Genomic DNA, 19,583 nt, shown 5'->3' with positions numbered 1-19,583 from the left:
GGTGAAGAGTTTACATGTGTATTTGAATGAAAACATTACAATTAATCAAAATCTTAAACAAAGTTACTATTGACCTGAAACAACATGAAATGTTGTAAAATTGCATTTGTAATCAAATTTATTGCAGTTGAGCACATTTAACTTTACAGAATGAAGAAATTGCAAAACCATCCAAATCAAGCATTATTCAGCCTGATATGCTCCCACACTATACTTAAGGGTATTCTCTGTCATTGGTGAAGAGTTTACATGTGTATTTGAATAAAAACATTACAATTAATCAAAATCTTAAATCAAAGTCAGTATTGACCTGAAACAACAAGAAATGTTGTAAAATTGCATTTGTAAGCATATGTAATGCAGTTGAGCACATCTAACTTTACAGAATGAAGATTTTGCAAAACCATCCAAATCAAGCATTATTCAGCCTGATATGCTCTCACAATATACTAAATAGCATTCTCTGTCATTGGTGAAGAGTTTACATGTTTTTTTGAATGAAAACATTACAATTCATCAAAATCTTGAAACAAAGTTACTACTGACCTGAAACAACATGAAATGTTGTAAAATTGCATTTGTAATCACATGTGTTGCAGTTGAGCACATTAAACTTTACAAGAATGAAGAAATTGTAAAACCATCCAAATCAAGCATTATTCAGCCTGATATGCTCCCACACTATACTTAAGGGTATTCTCTGTCATTGGTGAAGAGTTTACATGTGTATTTGAATAAAAACAATACAATTAATCAAAATCTTAAATCAATGTCAGTTTTGACCTGAAACAACAAGAAATGTTGTAAAATTGCATTTGTAAGCATATGTAATGCAGTTGAGCACATCTTAGTTTACAGAATAAAGAGATTGCAGAACCATCCAAATCAAGCATCTCTCAGCCTGATATGCTCCCACACAATACTAAAGTGCATTCTCTGTCATTGGTGACGAGTTTACATGTGTATTTGCAAGAAAACATTATAATTCATGAAACACTTGAATCCAAGTCAATTCGGACCTGAAACAACATGTAATGTTGTAAAATTGCTTTTGAAATCAAATGTAATGCAGTTCAGCACATATAACTTTATAGAATGAAGAGATTGCAAAACCATCCAAATCAAGCATTTTTCAGACTGATATGCTCCCACAATATACTAAATGGCATTCTCTGTCATTGGTGAAGAGCTTACATGTGTATTTGCAAGAAAACATTACAATTCATCAAAATCTTGAGACAATATCAGTATGAACCTGAAAAAACATGTAATGTTGTAAAATTGAATTTGTAAGCATATGTAATGCAGTTCAGCACATCTAAGTTTACAGAATGAAGAGATTGCAGAACCATCCAAATCAAGCATCTCTCAGCCTGATATGGTCCCACACAATACTAAAGTGCATTCTCTGTCATTGGTGAGGAGTTTACATTGTGTATATGGAAGAAAACATTATAATTCATGAAACTCTTGAAACCAAGTCAATTCGGACCTGAAACAACATGTAAGGTTGTAAAATTGCTTTTGTAATCAAATGTAATGCAGTTCAGCACATCTAACTTTATAGAATGAAGATTTTGCAAAACCATCCATATCAAGCATTATTCAGCCTGATATGCTCCCTCAATATACTTAAGGGCATTCTCTGTCATTGTTGAAGAGTTTACATGTGTATTTGAATAAAAACATTACAATTAATCAAAATCTTAAATCAAAGTCAGTATTGACCTGAAACAACAAGAAATGTTGTAAAATTGCTTTTGTAAGCATATGTAATGCAGTTGAGCACATCTAAGTTAACAGAATGAAGAGATTGCAGAACCGTCCAAATCAAGCATCTCTCAGCCTGATATGCTCCCACACAATATTAAAGTGCATTCTCTGTCATTGGTGAGGAGTTTACTTGTGTATTTGCAAGAAAACATTACAATTAATCAAAATCTTGAAACAAAGTTACTATTGACCTGAAACAACATGAAATGTTGTAAAATTGCATTTGTAATCAAATGTATTGCAGTTGAGCACATTTAACTTTACAGAATGAAGAAATTGCAAAACCATCCAAATCAAGCATTATTCAACCTGATATGCTCCCATACTATACTTAAGGGTATTCTCTGTCATTGGTGAAGAGTTTACATGTGTATTTGAATAAAAACATTACAATTAATCAAAATCTTAAATCAAAGTCAGTTTTGACCTGAAACAACAAGAAATGTTGTAAAATTGCATTTGTAAGCATATGTAATGCAGTTGAGCACATCTAAGTTTAAAGAATGAAGAGATTGCAGAACCATCCAAATCAAGCATCCCTCAGCCTGATATGCTCCCACACAATACTAAAGTGCATTCTCTGTCATTGGTGACGAGTTTACATGTGTATTTGCAAGAAAACATTATAATTCATGAAACTCTTGAATCCAAGTCAATTCGGACCTGAAACAACATGTAATGTTGTAAAATTGCTTTTGAAATCAAATGTAATGCAGTTCAGCACATCTAACTTTATAGAATGAAGAGATTGCTAAACCATCCAAATCAAGCATTATTCAACCTGATATGCTCCCACACTATACTTAAGGGCATTATCTGTCATTGGTGAGGAGTTTACATGTGTATTTGAATAAAAACATTACAATTAATCAAAATCTTAAATCAAAGTCAGTATTGACCTGAAACAACAAGAAATGTTTTAAAATTGCATTTGTAAGCATATGTAGTGCAGTTGAGCACATCTAAGTTTACAGAATGAAGAGATTGCAGAACCGTCCAAATCAAGCATCTCTCAGCCTGATATGCTCCCACACAATACTAAAGTGCATTCTCTGTCATTGGTAAAGAGTTTACATGTGTATTTGCAAGAAAACATTATAATTCATGAAACTCTTGAAACCAAGTCAATTCGGACCTGAAACAACATGTAATGTTGTAAAATTGCTTTTGAAATCAAATGTAATGCAATTCAGCACATCTAACTTTACAGAATGAAGAGATTGCTAAACCATCCAAATCAAGCATTATGCAGCCTGATATGCTCCCACACTATACTTAAGGGCATTCTCTGTCATTGGTGAAGAGTTTACATGTGTATTTGAATGAAAACATTACAATTAATCAAAATCTTAAATCAAAGTCAGTATTGACCTGAAACAACATGAAATGTTGTAAAATTGCATTTGTAATCAAATGTGTTGCAGTTGAGCACATTAAACTTTACAGAATGAAGAGATTGCAGAACCATCCATATCAAGCATCTCTCAGCCTGATATGCTCCCACACAATACTAAAGTGCATTCTCTGTCATTGGTGACGAGTTTACATGTGTATTTGCAAGAAAACATTATAACTCATGAAACTCTTGAATCCAAGTCAATTCGGACCTGAAACAACATGTAATGTTGTAAAATTGCTTTTGAAATCAAATGTAATGCAATTCAGCACATCTAACCTTACAGAATGAAGAAATTGCAAAACCATGCAAATCAAGCATTAATCAACCTTGAAATGCTTCCACAATATACTAAATAGCATTCTCTGTCTTTGGTGAAGTGTTTACATGTGTATTTGAATGAAATCATTACAATTCATCAAAATCTTGAAACAATGTCAGTATGGAACTGAAACAACATGTAATGTTGTAACATTGCAATTGTAAGCATATGTAATGCAGTTGAGCACATCTAAGTTTACAGAATGAAGAGATTGCATAACCATCCAAATCAAGCATTTCTCAGCCTGATATGCTCCCACACTAAAGGGTATTCTCTGTCATTGGTGAAGAGTTAACATGTGTATTTGAATGAAAACATTACAATTCATCAAACTCTTGAAACAATGTCAGTATGGACCTGAAACAACATATAATTTTGTAAAATTGCATTTGTAAGCATATTAAATGCAGTTGAGCACATCTAAGTTTACAGAATGAATAGATTGCAGAGCCATCCAAATCAAGCATTTTTCAGCCTGATATGCTCCCACACTATACTTAAGGGCATTCTCTGTCATTGGTGAAGAGTTTACTGTGTATTTGAATGAAAACATTACAATTTATCAAGATCTTGAAGCAATGTCAGTATTGACCTGAAACAACAAGAAATGTTGTAAAATTGCATTTGTAATCAAATGTAATGCAGTTGTGCACATCTAACGTAACAGAATAAAGAAATTGCAAAACCATCCAAATCAAGCATCTCCTTGCCTGATATGGTCCCACACAATACTAAAGTGCATTCTCTGTCATTGGTGAGGAGTTTACATGTGTATTTGCTAGAACACATTACAATTCATGATACTCTTGATGCCAAGTCAATTCGGAACTGAGAAAACATGAAATGTTGTAAAATTGAATTTGTAATCAAATGTAATACAGTGGAGAACATCTAACTTTACAGAATAAAGAAATTGCAATACCATCCAAATCAAGCATCTCTCAGCCTGATTTGGTCCCACACAATACTAAAGTGCATTCTCTGTCATTGGTGAAGGGTTTACATGTGTATTTGAAAGGAAACATTACAATTCATGAAACTCTTGAAACCAAGTCAATTCGGACCTGAAACTACATGAAATGTTGTAAAATGGCGTTTGTAAGCATATGTAATGCTGTTGAGCACATCTAACTTTACAGAATGAAGATTTTGCAAAACCATCCAAATCAAGCATTTTTCAGCCTGATATGCTCCCACACAATACTAAATGGCATTCTATGTCATTGGTGAGGAGTTTACATGTGTATTTGAAAGAAAACATTGCAATTCATAAAACTCCTGAAACCAAGTCAATTCGGACCTGAAACAAAAAGAAATGTTTTTAAATTGTATCTGTAAGCAAATGTAATTCAGATGAGCACATCTAACTTTACAGAATGAAGATATTGCAAAACCATCCATATCAAGCATTATTCAGCCTGATATGCTCCCACACTATACATAAGGGCATTCTCTGTCATTGGTGAGGAGTTTACATGTGTATTTGCAAGGAAACATTACAATTCATGAAACTCTTGATACCAAGTCAATTCGGACCTGAAACAACATGAAATGTTGTAAAATGGCGTTTGTAAGCATATGTAATGCAGTTGAGCACATCTAACCTTACAGAATGAAGAAATTGCAGAGCCATCCAAATCAAGCATTTTTCAGCCTGATATGCTCCCACACTATACTTAAGGGCATTCTCTGTCATTGGTGAAGAGTTTACTGTGTATTTGAATGAAAACATTACAATTTATCAAGATCTTGAAGCAATGTCAGTATTGACCTGAAACAACAAGAAATGATGTAAAATTGCATTTGTAATCAAATGTAATGCAGTGGAGCACATCTAACTTTACAGAAAAAAGAAATTGCAAAACCATCCAAATCAAGTATCTCTTAGCCTGATATGCTCCCACACTAAAGGGTATTCTCTGTCATTGGTGAAGAGTTAACATGTGTATTTGAATGTAAACATTACAACTCATCAAATTCTTGAAACAAAGTCAGTATTGACCTGAAACAACAAGAAATGTTGTAAAATTGCATTTGTATTCAAATGTAATGCAGTTGAGCACATCTAAGTTTACAGAATGAAGAGATTGCAGAACCATCCAAATCAAGCATCTCTCAGCCTGATATGCTCCCACACAATAATAAAGTGCATTCTCTGTCATTGTTAAAGAGTTTACATGTGTATTTGCAAGAAAACATTATAATTCATGAAACTCTTGAAACCAAGTCAATTCGGACCTGAAACAACATGTAATGTTGTAAAATTGCTTTTGAAATCAAATGTAATGCAGTTCAGCACATCTAACTTTATAGAATGAAGAGATTGCAAAACCATCCAAATCAAGCATTATTCAGCCTGATATGCTCCCACACTATACTTAAGGGTATTCTCTGTCATTGGTGAAGAGTTTACATGTGTATTTGAATGAAAACATTACAATTAATCAAAATCTTGAAACAAAGTTACTATTGACCTGAAACAACATGAAATGTTGTAAAATTGCATTTGTAATCAAATGTATTGCAGTTGAGCACATTTAACTTTACAGAATGAAGAAATTGCAAAACCATCCAAATAAAGCATTATTCAGCCTGATATGCTCCCACACTATACTTAAGGGTATTCTCTGTCATTGGTGAAGAGTTTACATGTGTATTTGAATAAAAACATTACAATTAATCAAAATCTTAAATCAAAGTCAGTATTGACCTGAAACAACAAGAAATGTTGTAAAATTGCATTTGTAAGCATATGTAATGCAGTTGAGCACATCTAACTTTACAGAATGAAGATTTTGCAAAACCATGCAAATCAAGAATCTCTCAGCCTGAAATGCTCCCACACAATACTAAAGTGCATTCTCTGTCATTGGTGAGGAGTTTACATGTGTATTTGCTAGAAAACATTACAATTCATGATACTCTTGATGCCAAGTCAATTCGGAACTGAGAAAACATGAAATGTTGTAAAATTGAATTTGTAATCAAATGTAATACAGTGGAGCACATCTAACTTTACAGAATAAAGAAATTGCAAAACCATCCAAATCAAGCATCTCTCAGCCTGATTTGGTGCCACACAATACTAAAGTGCATTCTCTGTCATTGGTGAGGAGTTTACATGTGTATTTGCAAGGAAACATTACAATTCATGAAACTCTTGATACCAAGTCAATTCGGACCTGAAACTACATGAAATGTTGTTAAATGGCGTTTGTAAGCATATGTAATCCAGTTGAGCACATCTAACTTTACAGAATGAAGAAATTGCCAAACCATGCAAATCAAGCATTAATCATCCTTGAAATGCTTCCACAATATACTAAATAGCATTCTCTGTCATTGGTGAAGAGTTTACATGTGTATTTGAATGAAATCATTACAATTCATCAAAATCTTGAAACAATGTCAGTATGGAACTGAAACAACATGTAATATTGTAAAATTGCATTTGTAAGCATATGTAATGCAGTTGAGCACATCTAAGTTTACAGAATGAAGAGATTGCAAAACCATCCAAATCAAGCATTTTTCAGCCTGATATGCTCCCACACTATACTTAAGGGCATTCTCTGTCATTGGTGAAGAGTTTACATGATTATTTGAATGAAAACATTACACTTTATCAAATTCTTGAAACAAAGTCAATATTGACCTGAAACAACAAGAAATGTTGTAAAATTGCATTTGTAAGCATATGTAATGTTGTTGAGCACATCTAACTTTACAGAATGAAGATTTTGCAAAACCATCCAAATCAAGAATTATTCAGCCCGATATTCTCCCACAGTATACTTAATGGCATTCTCTGTCATTGGTGAAGAGTTTACATGTGTATTTGCAAGAAAACAATACAATTCATCACAATCTTGAAACAATGTCAGTATAGACCTGAAAAAACATGTTATGTTGTAAATTTGCATTTGTAAGCATATGTAATGCTGTTGAGCACATCTAACTTTACAGAATTAAGATTTTGCAAAACCATCCAAATCAAGCATTTTTCAGCCTGATATGCTCCCACACAATACTAAATGGCATTCTATGTCATTGGTGAGGAGTTTACATGTGTATTTTAAAGAAAACATTACAATTCATCAAACTCCTGAATCCAAGTCAATTCGGACCTGAAACAACAAGAAATGTTGTAAAATTGCATCTGTAATCAAATGTAATGCAGTTGAGCACATCTAACTTTACAGAATGAAGATAGTGCAAATCCATCCAAATCAAGCATCTTTCAGCCTGATATGCTCGCAGACAATACTTAAGGGCATACTATGTCATAGGAAAAGAGTTCATGTATAGTAAGTATAGTATGGGAAAATGTCAGGCTGAGAGATGATTGATTTGGATGGTTTTGCAAATTCTTCATTCTGTAAAGTTAGATTGTGCTCAACTGCATTACATACACTTACAAATGCCATTTTACAACATTTCTTGTTGTTTCAGGTCTGTACTGACTTGGTTTCAAGAGTATGATCAATTGTAATGTTTTCTTGCAAAGTCACGTGTAAACTGTTTACGTATAACATAGAATGCCCTTAAGTATAGTGTGGGAGCATATCAGGCTGAGAGATGCTTAATTTGGAAGGTTTTGCAATTTCTTCATTGTGTAAAGTTAGATTTGTTCAACTGCATTACATACACTTACAAATTCAATTTTACAACATTTCGAGTTGTTTCAGGTCCGTACTGACTTGGTTTCAAGAGTATGATCAATTGTAATGTTTTCTTGCAAATACACATGTAAACTCTTCACCTATGACAGAAAATGCTGTTATGTATAGCCTGCGAACACATCAGGCTGAAAGAGTCAACATGGGATTAGACAAGGCAGATCATGTCTTACTAATTTATTTAAAAATTTTGAACATGCAACTGCAGCTGTATATCACGTGAAATCATATGATATGATATACTTAGATTTCCAAAAAGCTTTTGATAAGGTTCCACACCAAAGACTGATCCTCAAATTGGAAACTGTAGGCATTCAGGGTAATGTAAGTAGATGGATTATGAACTGGTTGATGTATAGGAAAGAGAGGGTGTTGATAAGAGGAGTTGCTTCTAACTGGAGTGAGGTTGTTAGTGGAGTTCCACAGGGATCAGTACTAGGGCCTTTGCTTTTTCTAATCTATATTAATGATCTGGACTCTGGGATAGTTAGCAAACTTGTCAAATTTGCAGATGGTACTAAAATAGGTGGCTCAGTAGATACAATCTTGGCAGCACAGATGATTCAGAGGGACTTAGATAATAATCAGTTGTGGGCAGACACCTGGCAAATGGAATTCAATGTGGTAATACATGCAGGTAAAAAAAATGTCCACTATAATTACTCTATGGGAGGTACAGATCTAGATGAAGTAACGCATGAGAAAGACCTAGGAGTCTATGTGGACTCCTCACTTTCTCCATCCAAGCAATGTGGGGAAGCAATAAAAAAGGCAAACAGAATGCTAGGGTATATTGTCAAAAGTGTAGAATTTAGAACAAGGGAAGTAATGTTAAGACTGTACAATGCGCAAGTTAGACCTCATCTGGAATACTGTGTGCAGTTCTGGGCACCACACTTCAAGAAGGATATTGCTGCTTTAGAGGCAGTTCAGAGGAGAGCAACCAGACTTATTCCAGGTCTGAAGGGAAAGTCCTTCTCGGAGAGACTGAGGGAACTGAACCTTTTCACCCAGGAACAGAGGAGACTACGTGGGGACTTGATCCAAGTCTTCAAAATCATGAAAGGCATCGACCACATCAAACCAGAGGAGCTTTTCCAGATCAGCAGGGACACATGCACCCGGGGACACAAATGGAAATTGGGCTTCAAGGCATTCAAAATGGAAAAGAGGAGACACTTCTTTACACAGAGAGTAGTCACAATCTGGAATAAACTACCCAGCGATGTGGTAGAAGCTGAAAGTTTGGGAACATTTGAAAATAGACTGGATAGGATCCTTGGATCACTTAGATATTAATGGACACCAAACAAGCACGATGGGTCGAATGGCCTCCTCTCATTTGTAAACTTTCTTATGTTCTTATGTTCTAAGTATAGTCTGCGAGCATATTAGGCTGAGAAAATCTTGATTTGGATGGTTTTGCAATATCTTCATTATGTAAAGTTTGATGTGCTCAACTGCATTACATATGCTTACAGATGCAATTTTACAACATTTCTTGTTGTTTCACGTCCGAACTGACTTGGTTTCAAGAGTTTGATGAATTGTAATGTTTTCTTGCAAATACAGATGTAAACTATTCACCTTTGACAGAGAATGCCCTTAAGTATACTGTGGGAGCATATCAGGCTGCGAGAAGCTTGATTTGGATGGTTTTGCAATATCTTAATTCTGTAAAGTTAGATGTGCTCAACTGCATTACATATGTTTACAAATGCAATTTTACAACATTTCTTGTTGTTTCAGGTCAGAACTGACTTGGTTTCAAGAGTTTGATGAATTGTAATGTTTTCTTGCAAATACACGTCAACTCTTCACCTATGACAGAGAATGCCCTTAAAGTGTAAATGACAATATACAGCGAGTTGAGTAATGAATTATGTAGCGAATGTAGTTGAATGTGTAACTAATTTGTCAGAAGTGAAAAACAGAAGTGTTCACATTTTCTTTGCATTGTATTTTTCTTCAGTGAGTCGGTTTCATTCCTATATATAGGCGTTGTGTGTGAAGATGCCACAGAAACTAGTTGTTTGTATTTGTAAGAGGACACTGAATTAGCCACACGTGTAACATAATGGCTACAGGATAGAAGGGAATTCACATAACTATTTTAAAAGTTGTCAATACTGACAATGAAAATTACAGTTTTTAAGAATGAATACGGCTTATTGAATGCCTTGTAGATTACAGTTATTTCTTGTTTATCTGTTGATCTAGAATTGAGCCAGAGGTGTCCAGAGGATTCAGGCACTCGATCACTGAGAAGCAAGACCAGACGTTTGTCGTTTATCTACTATTTGTGAATAAAATTGGTGCTTATTATTCCTTAATGCCTCTGCTGAGTGATTTGAATATATATGATCTTACATGACTTTCTATTGTGTTTTGATCTGGGGATCTGTAAGTGGCTACTGCACATTTACTTATTTAATATTAAATGCGTTATATAATTGGGCTTGGTTCTGTTGAGTATATATAAGACATCAGCTTCTTAAATAACTGTGTGAATTGGATAATAACAAATTTAGAAATACTCTCTCAAGCATCCCTACCTCACAGGGAGAGAGAAAACAAAGCACTGACACAGGGTGACTGTAGTTCTGCTCTCCAGTAATATATTTCTACAAGATCAAGACCGGACTCTGAAAACACTGAGGCAACAGGACGAGCACAGCGAAGCAATGAGCAGCACTGGATAGAGGATAAGAGCAAATTATACTGAAGAGGCCCCAAATAGCCCCCGTACATGAGTTCACCAAAGAGCACATAACGAGACCAGCTTCTACCAGTTTGTACCAGATGCATCTTTCTGCAGACACAAAATACAAATTTAGTACAGAACGTACATTCTGTAAAACCACAAGAAGATGGGGAAGTGGGCACATGACCCCCATTTGCCTATCTAGACATGCGTTAGATACTTGTGAAATATAAATAACGAAATGGTCACACATTTTGGGGATTTGGGAACGTCTTCCAACGTCGGTCCGACCACTCATGATCCGTCGGGCCGACGTTGGCCCAACGCTGCTGTGCTCTGTGTGTGTGTGCCTTTCCTCAGTGTCAATCCAATCTTAATTTGTTACTTTTTTAAGTGACTTTTCTGTAATGCAGCTGAAAGTTATAACAAGGTATGCAAATAAGAACACATCTAATGTGTATGATTATTGATGCCATTTAAATTACAATAATTACATCCAATTGTTTAATTAATATGTATGTCTCTTTGTCTTGATTTTGTTTTCGCTGTCTACTATAATGAATTAAGCATAGGGTTGATTTAGCGTTTGCTTTACATTGATTTTAACACGTCCAGTGTGAATGCAATTTAACGACGAAGGGCCGGATTAAATCAAAACTTTGACCCACCCACTAATACAAAACTACAAACCAGTACATCATAACGGTTACATTTATTATTAAAAGAAAGTGCTATTTTACTGAAAATGAAGCCGCAACTGAGTACAGTTCTGTAGTTTTCTATTAGCGGGTGGGTCAAAGTTTTGATTTAATACCATTTTAAATCAGAAATAAAGGGAAGAGTCTTTATGTCAGTCTTTATTTCCATACACTGTCTTTCCTCAGTGTCAATCCAATCTTAATTTGTTACTTTTTAAGCGAATAACTCGCATCTGAAGTTAGTACATGGTATGGAAATAATAACACATCTATTGCATATGATTATTGATGCCATATGAATTATAATAATTACATCCAATTGTTTAATTAAAATGTATTTTTCTTTCTTTGTCTTGATTTTGTCTACTATCCCGAATTAAGCATAGGGTTGGTTTAGCGTTTGCTTTGCACTGATTTTAATGTGTCCAGTGTGAATGCAGTTTTTACGTGATAAGACCTTAAATAATTGAATAACTATTAACTGTATTATTTAAAAGAATATTAGGTTCCAGTGCATCTATTTCGAACTGACAGTCTACAACATTTTGTAGCGTTATGTTGGGTGTATTTTGATAAGAGCATTTTAGCTCTGAGCTGAAGCACTGATCTAAAGAAGACCTCTCCCCCCCAAAGTTATCAGATTTCCTTAACTCATCAGTGTGGGACTGGTTTACATCAAAGTGACAGTCTTGGGAGGATGGCACCGAGAATGGGCCAAATAGCTTGGAATCCCTGCTGTGAGATGTCTGGGGAAGGGGGTCTGTAGGTAATAAAAACTCTTTGAAATGGACGAGAGCTGAAATCCCGACACAGAGCATGGCATGGATTGACATCAGTCATAAATCAAGCCCCCCTCCAATAGGACACTGGGGGCTGAAACCGAAACCAATCTCACAAACTCAAGAACCAATCACCTATTGATCTGACAGGTGTATAAAGGGTAGCGCACAGCATCTCTATCTCTCTCTCTCACCTGAACCAGTAACTCGCTGTCACAGTTCAACCTGTAGCTCTGTTGACTGAACCGGAATCAGAAACCAACTAAGTCTTTGCCAGCAACAGAAGAGTTAAACTGGGAGAAGGAGATTGAGCTGTACGAAGAATTCTTTTAAAGGACTTTATTAAAAAAATAACTTTACAAACTGCACCTGCCCGCCTGTGCCCACCTGATCAGTGGAGTTTTACAGCTGGACAATTGACTGAAGTCGACTGAATATGAAAGTGTCAGTCATTTAAATAGCTATTGAGTCTTAAGAAACTTGACCCTTGGAAATGAACAGGGCCCTACTTTCCTCAAAGACTTTGTCTTCAAGTAACTACGGTGGAAACCCTGCTTACAAAGAAGATTTTGTTCACACCCTTGGAGCCTTCAAACCAGTGGAAAATCTGTTTGGAAAAGACTCTGTTTCGCGAAAACCCAACTTCCAGGTGCATCGACTGAGTGGAAGTTCTTGGACAATGCCGAACCGGACTGCCTTTGTTCCAAACCACACGGACCTCGTGCCATGTGCTGTTATCTGAGCCCGAAGCCAGAGAGGCCTCTCTGCAACGAAGTTCAGATAAGTTTAACAGTTTGGAGTTTATCATTCATGACATTTGAGAAATCAATTAGAAATGTTAATCTGTGATTCATAACTCCAGAATGTGTAATATCATTTAGTTTTGCTTAAATATAAATGTGTGTTGCATTAAACTGTTTTTTGACAATTTTAGAAATAAAACCTGTCAACGCTGAGAAATATCTTCTCATTCCTCCTTAACTGTTTTAGTCTGAAATTGACACACGTTAATAGACATTAGATTATTGGTGGCCCTGCCTATCCTTAATCATTGAATAATAATAAGTTAAGGGAAATTGTGGTAACAAGTAATGATAGGATCTTTCTCGGCACCTAAATGAGACTGATATATATATAACGAGAAGTTACCTGACATAAATACTAACCTGCGTAGTTATTTGATGTCCGACTAAAAATACTAATGAGAGACTCACCTTCGTCTTACTAACCGGTATTGTAGTCAATGTGTTTATAACCTTTTTTGTTCAACGATTTGTGTGTTATCATATGCGATCCCATTGTCTTTGATTTGTTGATCTAGAGTTGAATTTTAATTAGTTTTTCCCTTATGTATAATTAGTGTAGTGCTAAGTAGTCTAGATGGCGGCATCAATTATTTTGACAGCCGGAAGTCCCACCCTCCATACGTACCTTTGAACCGGAACTTCTCTCTCCTTCCCAGCACCCCCCTGGGTTACCCTTTGACCCTCCTTATGTACCTTTGAACTGGAACTGCTCTCTCTTTCCCAGCACCTCCCTGGGTTACCATTTGACCCTCCCTTGGCAGCCATCTTGGATGATATCGGCCATTTTGGATGTCAGCCATATATATATTAGATTATATTGTATAAATTTGAGAAAAATAATGTTGTAAATACACATATATATATATATATATATATATATATATATATATATATATATATATATATATATATATATATATTTTAGATTATAATGTTTGATTATACTGTTTTAGTAAATTAAAAAATAAGAAAAATTAACGTTGTATATATATTTATGATTATATTGTTTTATGATACTGTTTTAGTAAATTAAAAAAGAAAAATGAATATTTACCCAGAGTGGGATTTGAACCCACATGGACATACGTCCATGTGTTTTTAGTTTATATGTTTTATGATTAGGTTTAGGATGATACTGTGTTGGCAAAATAAAAAGGTAAGAAAAAATCAATTAAGAAATGTATAGACTTACATATATTGCATGTCATTACATATATATTTAAGCAAACACAAATAAACACACACGCCTATATCTTTAATTTATATGTATCAACACTAAAGACATAGTGAAGCACTATTTGTGTATACTCATATGTATAAAATAATATATAATATATGTATATATAATATCATTTGTTTGTGCTCAGATGTATAGAATTAATAAAATACACACACACACACACACACACACACACACACATACACAATGGTGACTTTTATTGTGACAAACAAGCATTTTACAACAGAAGTAAAAAGTCTTCTTTTTCAAAGTTATACCCGATTCTGGCAACAAAGTACATCAACCTACAAATACATGGTGACAACTGCAAGCATGAAACACATACAAAACACAGAAATAGGGACCACATTGTAAGGATATAATAAGCACAAATGGTATTTTACTGCAAATTTTAAGTTTTGTAAAATTATTTATATAACTTCTAGGAGTAATCTGTAAACTACATAGTGAAAATGCAATCAGTCTTCAGGAAACACACACAGCAGACTGAAATAAGCACAACGTCATATTTATATGACCCAAAACTGCATTCTACTAAATCCTGAAACTCTGAAAAATCACTACAAACTCTATGTTTTGTAAAATGACTTATTTCGCAGAGATAGAAACAAACAGGCTCACCCTCAACAGATTCCAACACTTACAAAAATGATTATGTAAACTTAAAGGTTTACCAGTAGTACAGGGGTATTATTAATCTATTCATGCAACTTTTAGACACTTGTCTAATACAGAGCTAACAACGGCATTGATAGCGGGTAGCAGGGCTTAGAAAATGCTGTGCACTGGGGTTTAAAATGACTCTGTAGGCCAGGGCTTCAGAACCTTACCCCATTTTAACATTGTCAAATTAGCCTCCAACCCCTAAAATACTAAGACATGTTTTTTGTATCATATGTATCATGTTGTATTACTATGTACATTAATGTGGTTTATACTTTTGATTTAATTTGACATAATTGTATCATATTTTTAATTACAAATTCATATATATATATATATATATATATATATATATATATATATATATATAACAAATACTATATAATAATAATAATAATTGTAATAATTATTATTATTAAGCAATCATATTTTTACTTACAAAATAATATATATAAAATTACAATATAATAATTTAATAATAATAATAATAATAATAATAATAATAATAATAATAATAATAATAATAATTTAAAAACATATTAAACAAAACTCACCCTGACTTTGTCACAACCTCAGGATGGGGAACCTCTGTTGTAGACCCTCATCCACTCTGTCAACAGTTTGTAGGTGACTTGTAACACACGGGCAGAAACATGAAAACTCAGTCTTGGTGGGGTGATTCTGTCCAGTGGTCTGATCTGATACAACTTTCTACTACATTTCATATTCTATTAAAATAGAACAAATGAGTAGTTCATAAAAAAGTGTTAAATCTGCTACTCTTATGAGTGTCTCTACAGCCCCTCATTGCTCCCTTGCATTACAGAGCATGACACGTGCTATTCACATTGAAATTCGCATTCATGTTGATGTAGGACTCGTCAACACAAAACTGTACAAAAATACATGAAATACATAAACAATACAAACATTAAGAACAGAAACTAATTTCAATCTGACATTTCACAGTATAGAAATTAAATCAGTTTGACTTACCTCATAGCTTTCCTCAGGCTCGGAGCCAGGCCCCGTCTTGCCATCAGCGTCAGAAGCTGAGCGCTCTGTGTAAGATTCAGAATATAGTTCAGCTGTGTGCAGTGAAGAGGGGAAATTGAGATGCAGAGCAGGCAGAGTGTCTGTGAGACTGATCTCTGTCCTGCTTGTCCTGCAGAGCCTCTCTTATCTGAAATGGCACTGGACACACCCAAAGCAGCAACGCCCCCAGACAGCAGGTCCTTAAGAGAGAACACTGTCAAATTTAACATTCAATAAAAGTCCACAGTTTTGACCATTTTCAGTTGAATTAATCCTCAGCATCAAATACATTGAGACTGTACACAGCTTTCAGATGCATTGTACTTTAAGATATGTTGTATATTTAGGCTACCCTGTTATTTCTTGAATAAAATGTTATTTTATGAGAGCAGTAAGAAAAAGGGGGAACAAAGATATATAATTGAATTAATAATTTTAAGCACTCTTGCTATTAGAAATAACTAAGATGAAGGCCTAAACTGGCTATCTAGTAACTGTTTAAAAAGAAATGGTTTTCTGTGAGTGTGCTAAAGAAGTGAACTTCTCATTTCTGTCATTACAGTGAACTAACTGAAATACGTAGTATACACCTAACAATTGCTTAGAATTAAATGCTTTTCTTCATGAAATGTAAGATGAGTGCTCAAAATAATTAGACATCTATATTTCTACCTGGGCTTGATTATGTTAACAGTTTATGACTGTGCTTTGCCATTAATCCAGATTTCACCTTGTTCTCTATGGGTTGGTTTCAGAGCATGATTAGCACTAGTTTAAGTATATTACTCAGAATATGTCACCATTGTTTGGTATACAAAATGATTTACCCTGAATGACAATAAAGCATTGGTATATAGTAATATAGTAGGCTACCAAAAGTAATTTACCCATGTACATAAACAACTTACAGTCTGAATTAAACCTTCTTGGCTCTGTCTCACATGTACCAACTTTTAAAATCTCAATTTGACTTACTAGTAAAAGTTACAAAGTGAGAGGGATTTAACCAAAGACAAAGAACTGTCTATTTTTTTAATTAAACCTTAATCATTTTTGCCAATATCAATATGTTGAATACCTAAAATGTGCACATAACAGAAATATTTACACAGAAATGTGTTTCCTTATGAGACTAGTGAAGGCTTAAAAGTGATAATAATAAAAAGAAAGAAATGTGTCAATATTGGCCTCTTAAAGGGAACTGTATAGAAACAACTCATTTGTGCTATTAAAATAAGTAAACTGAATATGGCACACAAAGACTGTGCAGCAATAACTAAACTGCTCTGTAGTAAAAGCCATGAAACCCGGTCTGATTACATATTCCTTCTTTTATTGTTATTCTTAGTTTTCTCTCTGGATTAGTGTCCTGGAGAAGGACAGCACATACTTATACAGTACTCATATGTATAAAATAATATATAATATATGTATATATAATATCATTTGTTTGTGCTCAGATGTATAGAATTAATAAAATACACACACACACACACACACACACACACACACATACACAATGGTGACTTTTATTGTGACAAACAAGCATTTTACAACAGAAGTAAAAAGTCTTCTTTTTCAAAGTTATACCCGATTCTGGCAACAAAGTACATCAACCTACAAATACATGGTGACAACTGCAAGCATGAAACACATACAAAACACAGAAATAGGGACCACATTGTAAGGATATAATAAGCACAAATGGTATTTTACTGCAAATTTTAAGTTTTGTAAAATTATTTATATAACTTCTAGGAGTAATCTGTAAACTACATAGTGAAAATGCAATCAGTCTTCAGGAAACACACACAGCAGACTGAAATAAGCACAACGTCATATTTATATGACCCAAAACTGCATTCTACTAAATCCTGAAACTCTGAAAAATCACTACAAACTCTATGTTTTGTAAAATGACTTATTTCGCAGAGATAGAAACAAACAGGCTCACCCTCAACAGATTCCAACACTTACAAAAATGATTATGTAAACTTAAAGGTTTACCAGTAGTACAGGGGTATTATTAATCTATTCATGCAACTTTTAGACACTTGTCTAATACAGAGCTAACAACGGCATTGATAGCGGGTAGCAGGGCTTAGAAAATGCTGTGCACTGGGGTTTAAAATGACTCTGTAGGCCAGGGCTTCAGAACCTTACCCCATTTTAACATTGTCAAATTAGCCTCCAACCCCTAAAATACTAAGACATGTTTTTTGTATCATATGTATCATGTTGTATTACTATGTACATTAATGTGGTTTATACTTTTGATTTAATTTGACATAATTGTATCATATTTTTAATTACAAATTCATATATATATATATATATATATATATATATATATACACTCACCTAAAGGATTATTAGGAACACCTGTTCAATTTCTCATTAATGCAATTATCTAACCAACCAATCACATGGCAGTTGCTTCAATGCATTTAGGGGTGTGGTCCTGGTCAAGACAATCTCCTGAACTCCAAACTGAATGTCTGAATGGGAAAGAAAGGTGATTTAAGCAATTTTGAGCGTGGCATGGTTGTTGGTGCCAGACGGGCCGGTCTGAGTATTTCACAATCTGCTCAGTTACTGGGATTTTCACGCACAAACATTTCTAGGGTTTACAAAGAATGGTGTGAAAAGGGAAAAACATCGCGTATGCGGCAGTCCTGTGGGCAAAAATGCCATGTTGATGCTAGAGGTCAGAGGAGAATGGGCCGACTGATTCAAGCTGATAGATGAGCAACTTTGACTGAAATAACCACTCGTTACAACCGAGGTATGCAGCAAAGCATTTGTGAAGCCACAACACGTACAACCTTGAGGCGGATGGGCTACAACAGGAGAAGACACCACCGGGTACCACTCATCTCCACTACAAATAGGAAAAAGAGGCTACAATTTGCACAAGCTCACCAAAATTGGACAGTTGAAGACTGGAAAAATGTTGCCTGGTCTGATGAGTCTCGATTTCTGTTGAGACATTCAGATGGTAGAGTCAGAATTTGGCGTAAACAGAATGAGAACATGGATCCATCATGCCTTGTTACCACTGTGCAGGCTGGTGGTGGTGGTGTAATGGTGTGGGGGATGTTTTCTTGGCACACTTTAGGCCCCTTAGTGCCAATTGGGCATCGTTTAAATGCCACGACCTACCGGAGCATTGTTTCTGACCATGTCCATCCCTTTATGACCACCATGTACCCATCCTCTGATGGCTACTTCCAGCAGGATAATGCACCATGTCACAAAGGTCGAATCATTTCTAATTGGTTTCTTGAACATGACAATGAGTTCACTGTACTAAACTGGCCCCCACAGTCACCAGATCTCAACCCAATAGAGCATCTTTGGGATGTGGTGGAACGGGAGCTTCGTGCCCTGGATGTGCATCCCACAAATCTCCATCAACTGCAAGATGCTATCCTATCAATATGGGCCAACATTTCTAAAGAATGCTTTCAGCACCTTGTTGAATCAAT

This window comes from Amia ocellicauda, chromosome 7, assembly GCF_036373705.1.
Source record: "Amia ocellicauda isolate fAmiCal2 chromosome 7, fAmiCal2.hap1, whole genome shotgun sequence".
Lineage (NCBI taxonomy): Eukaryota > Metazoa > Chordata > Actinopteri > Amiiformes > Amiidae > Amia > Amia ocellicauda.
Note: the sequence above shows the minus strand (reverse complement) of the source record.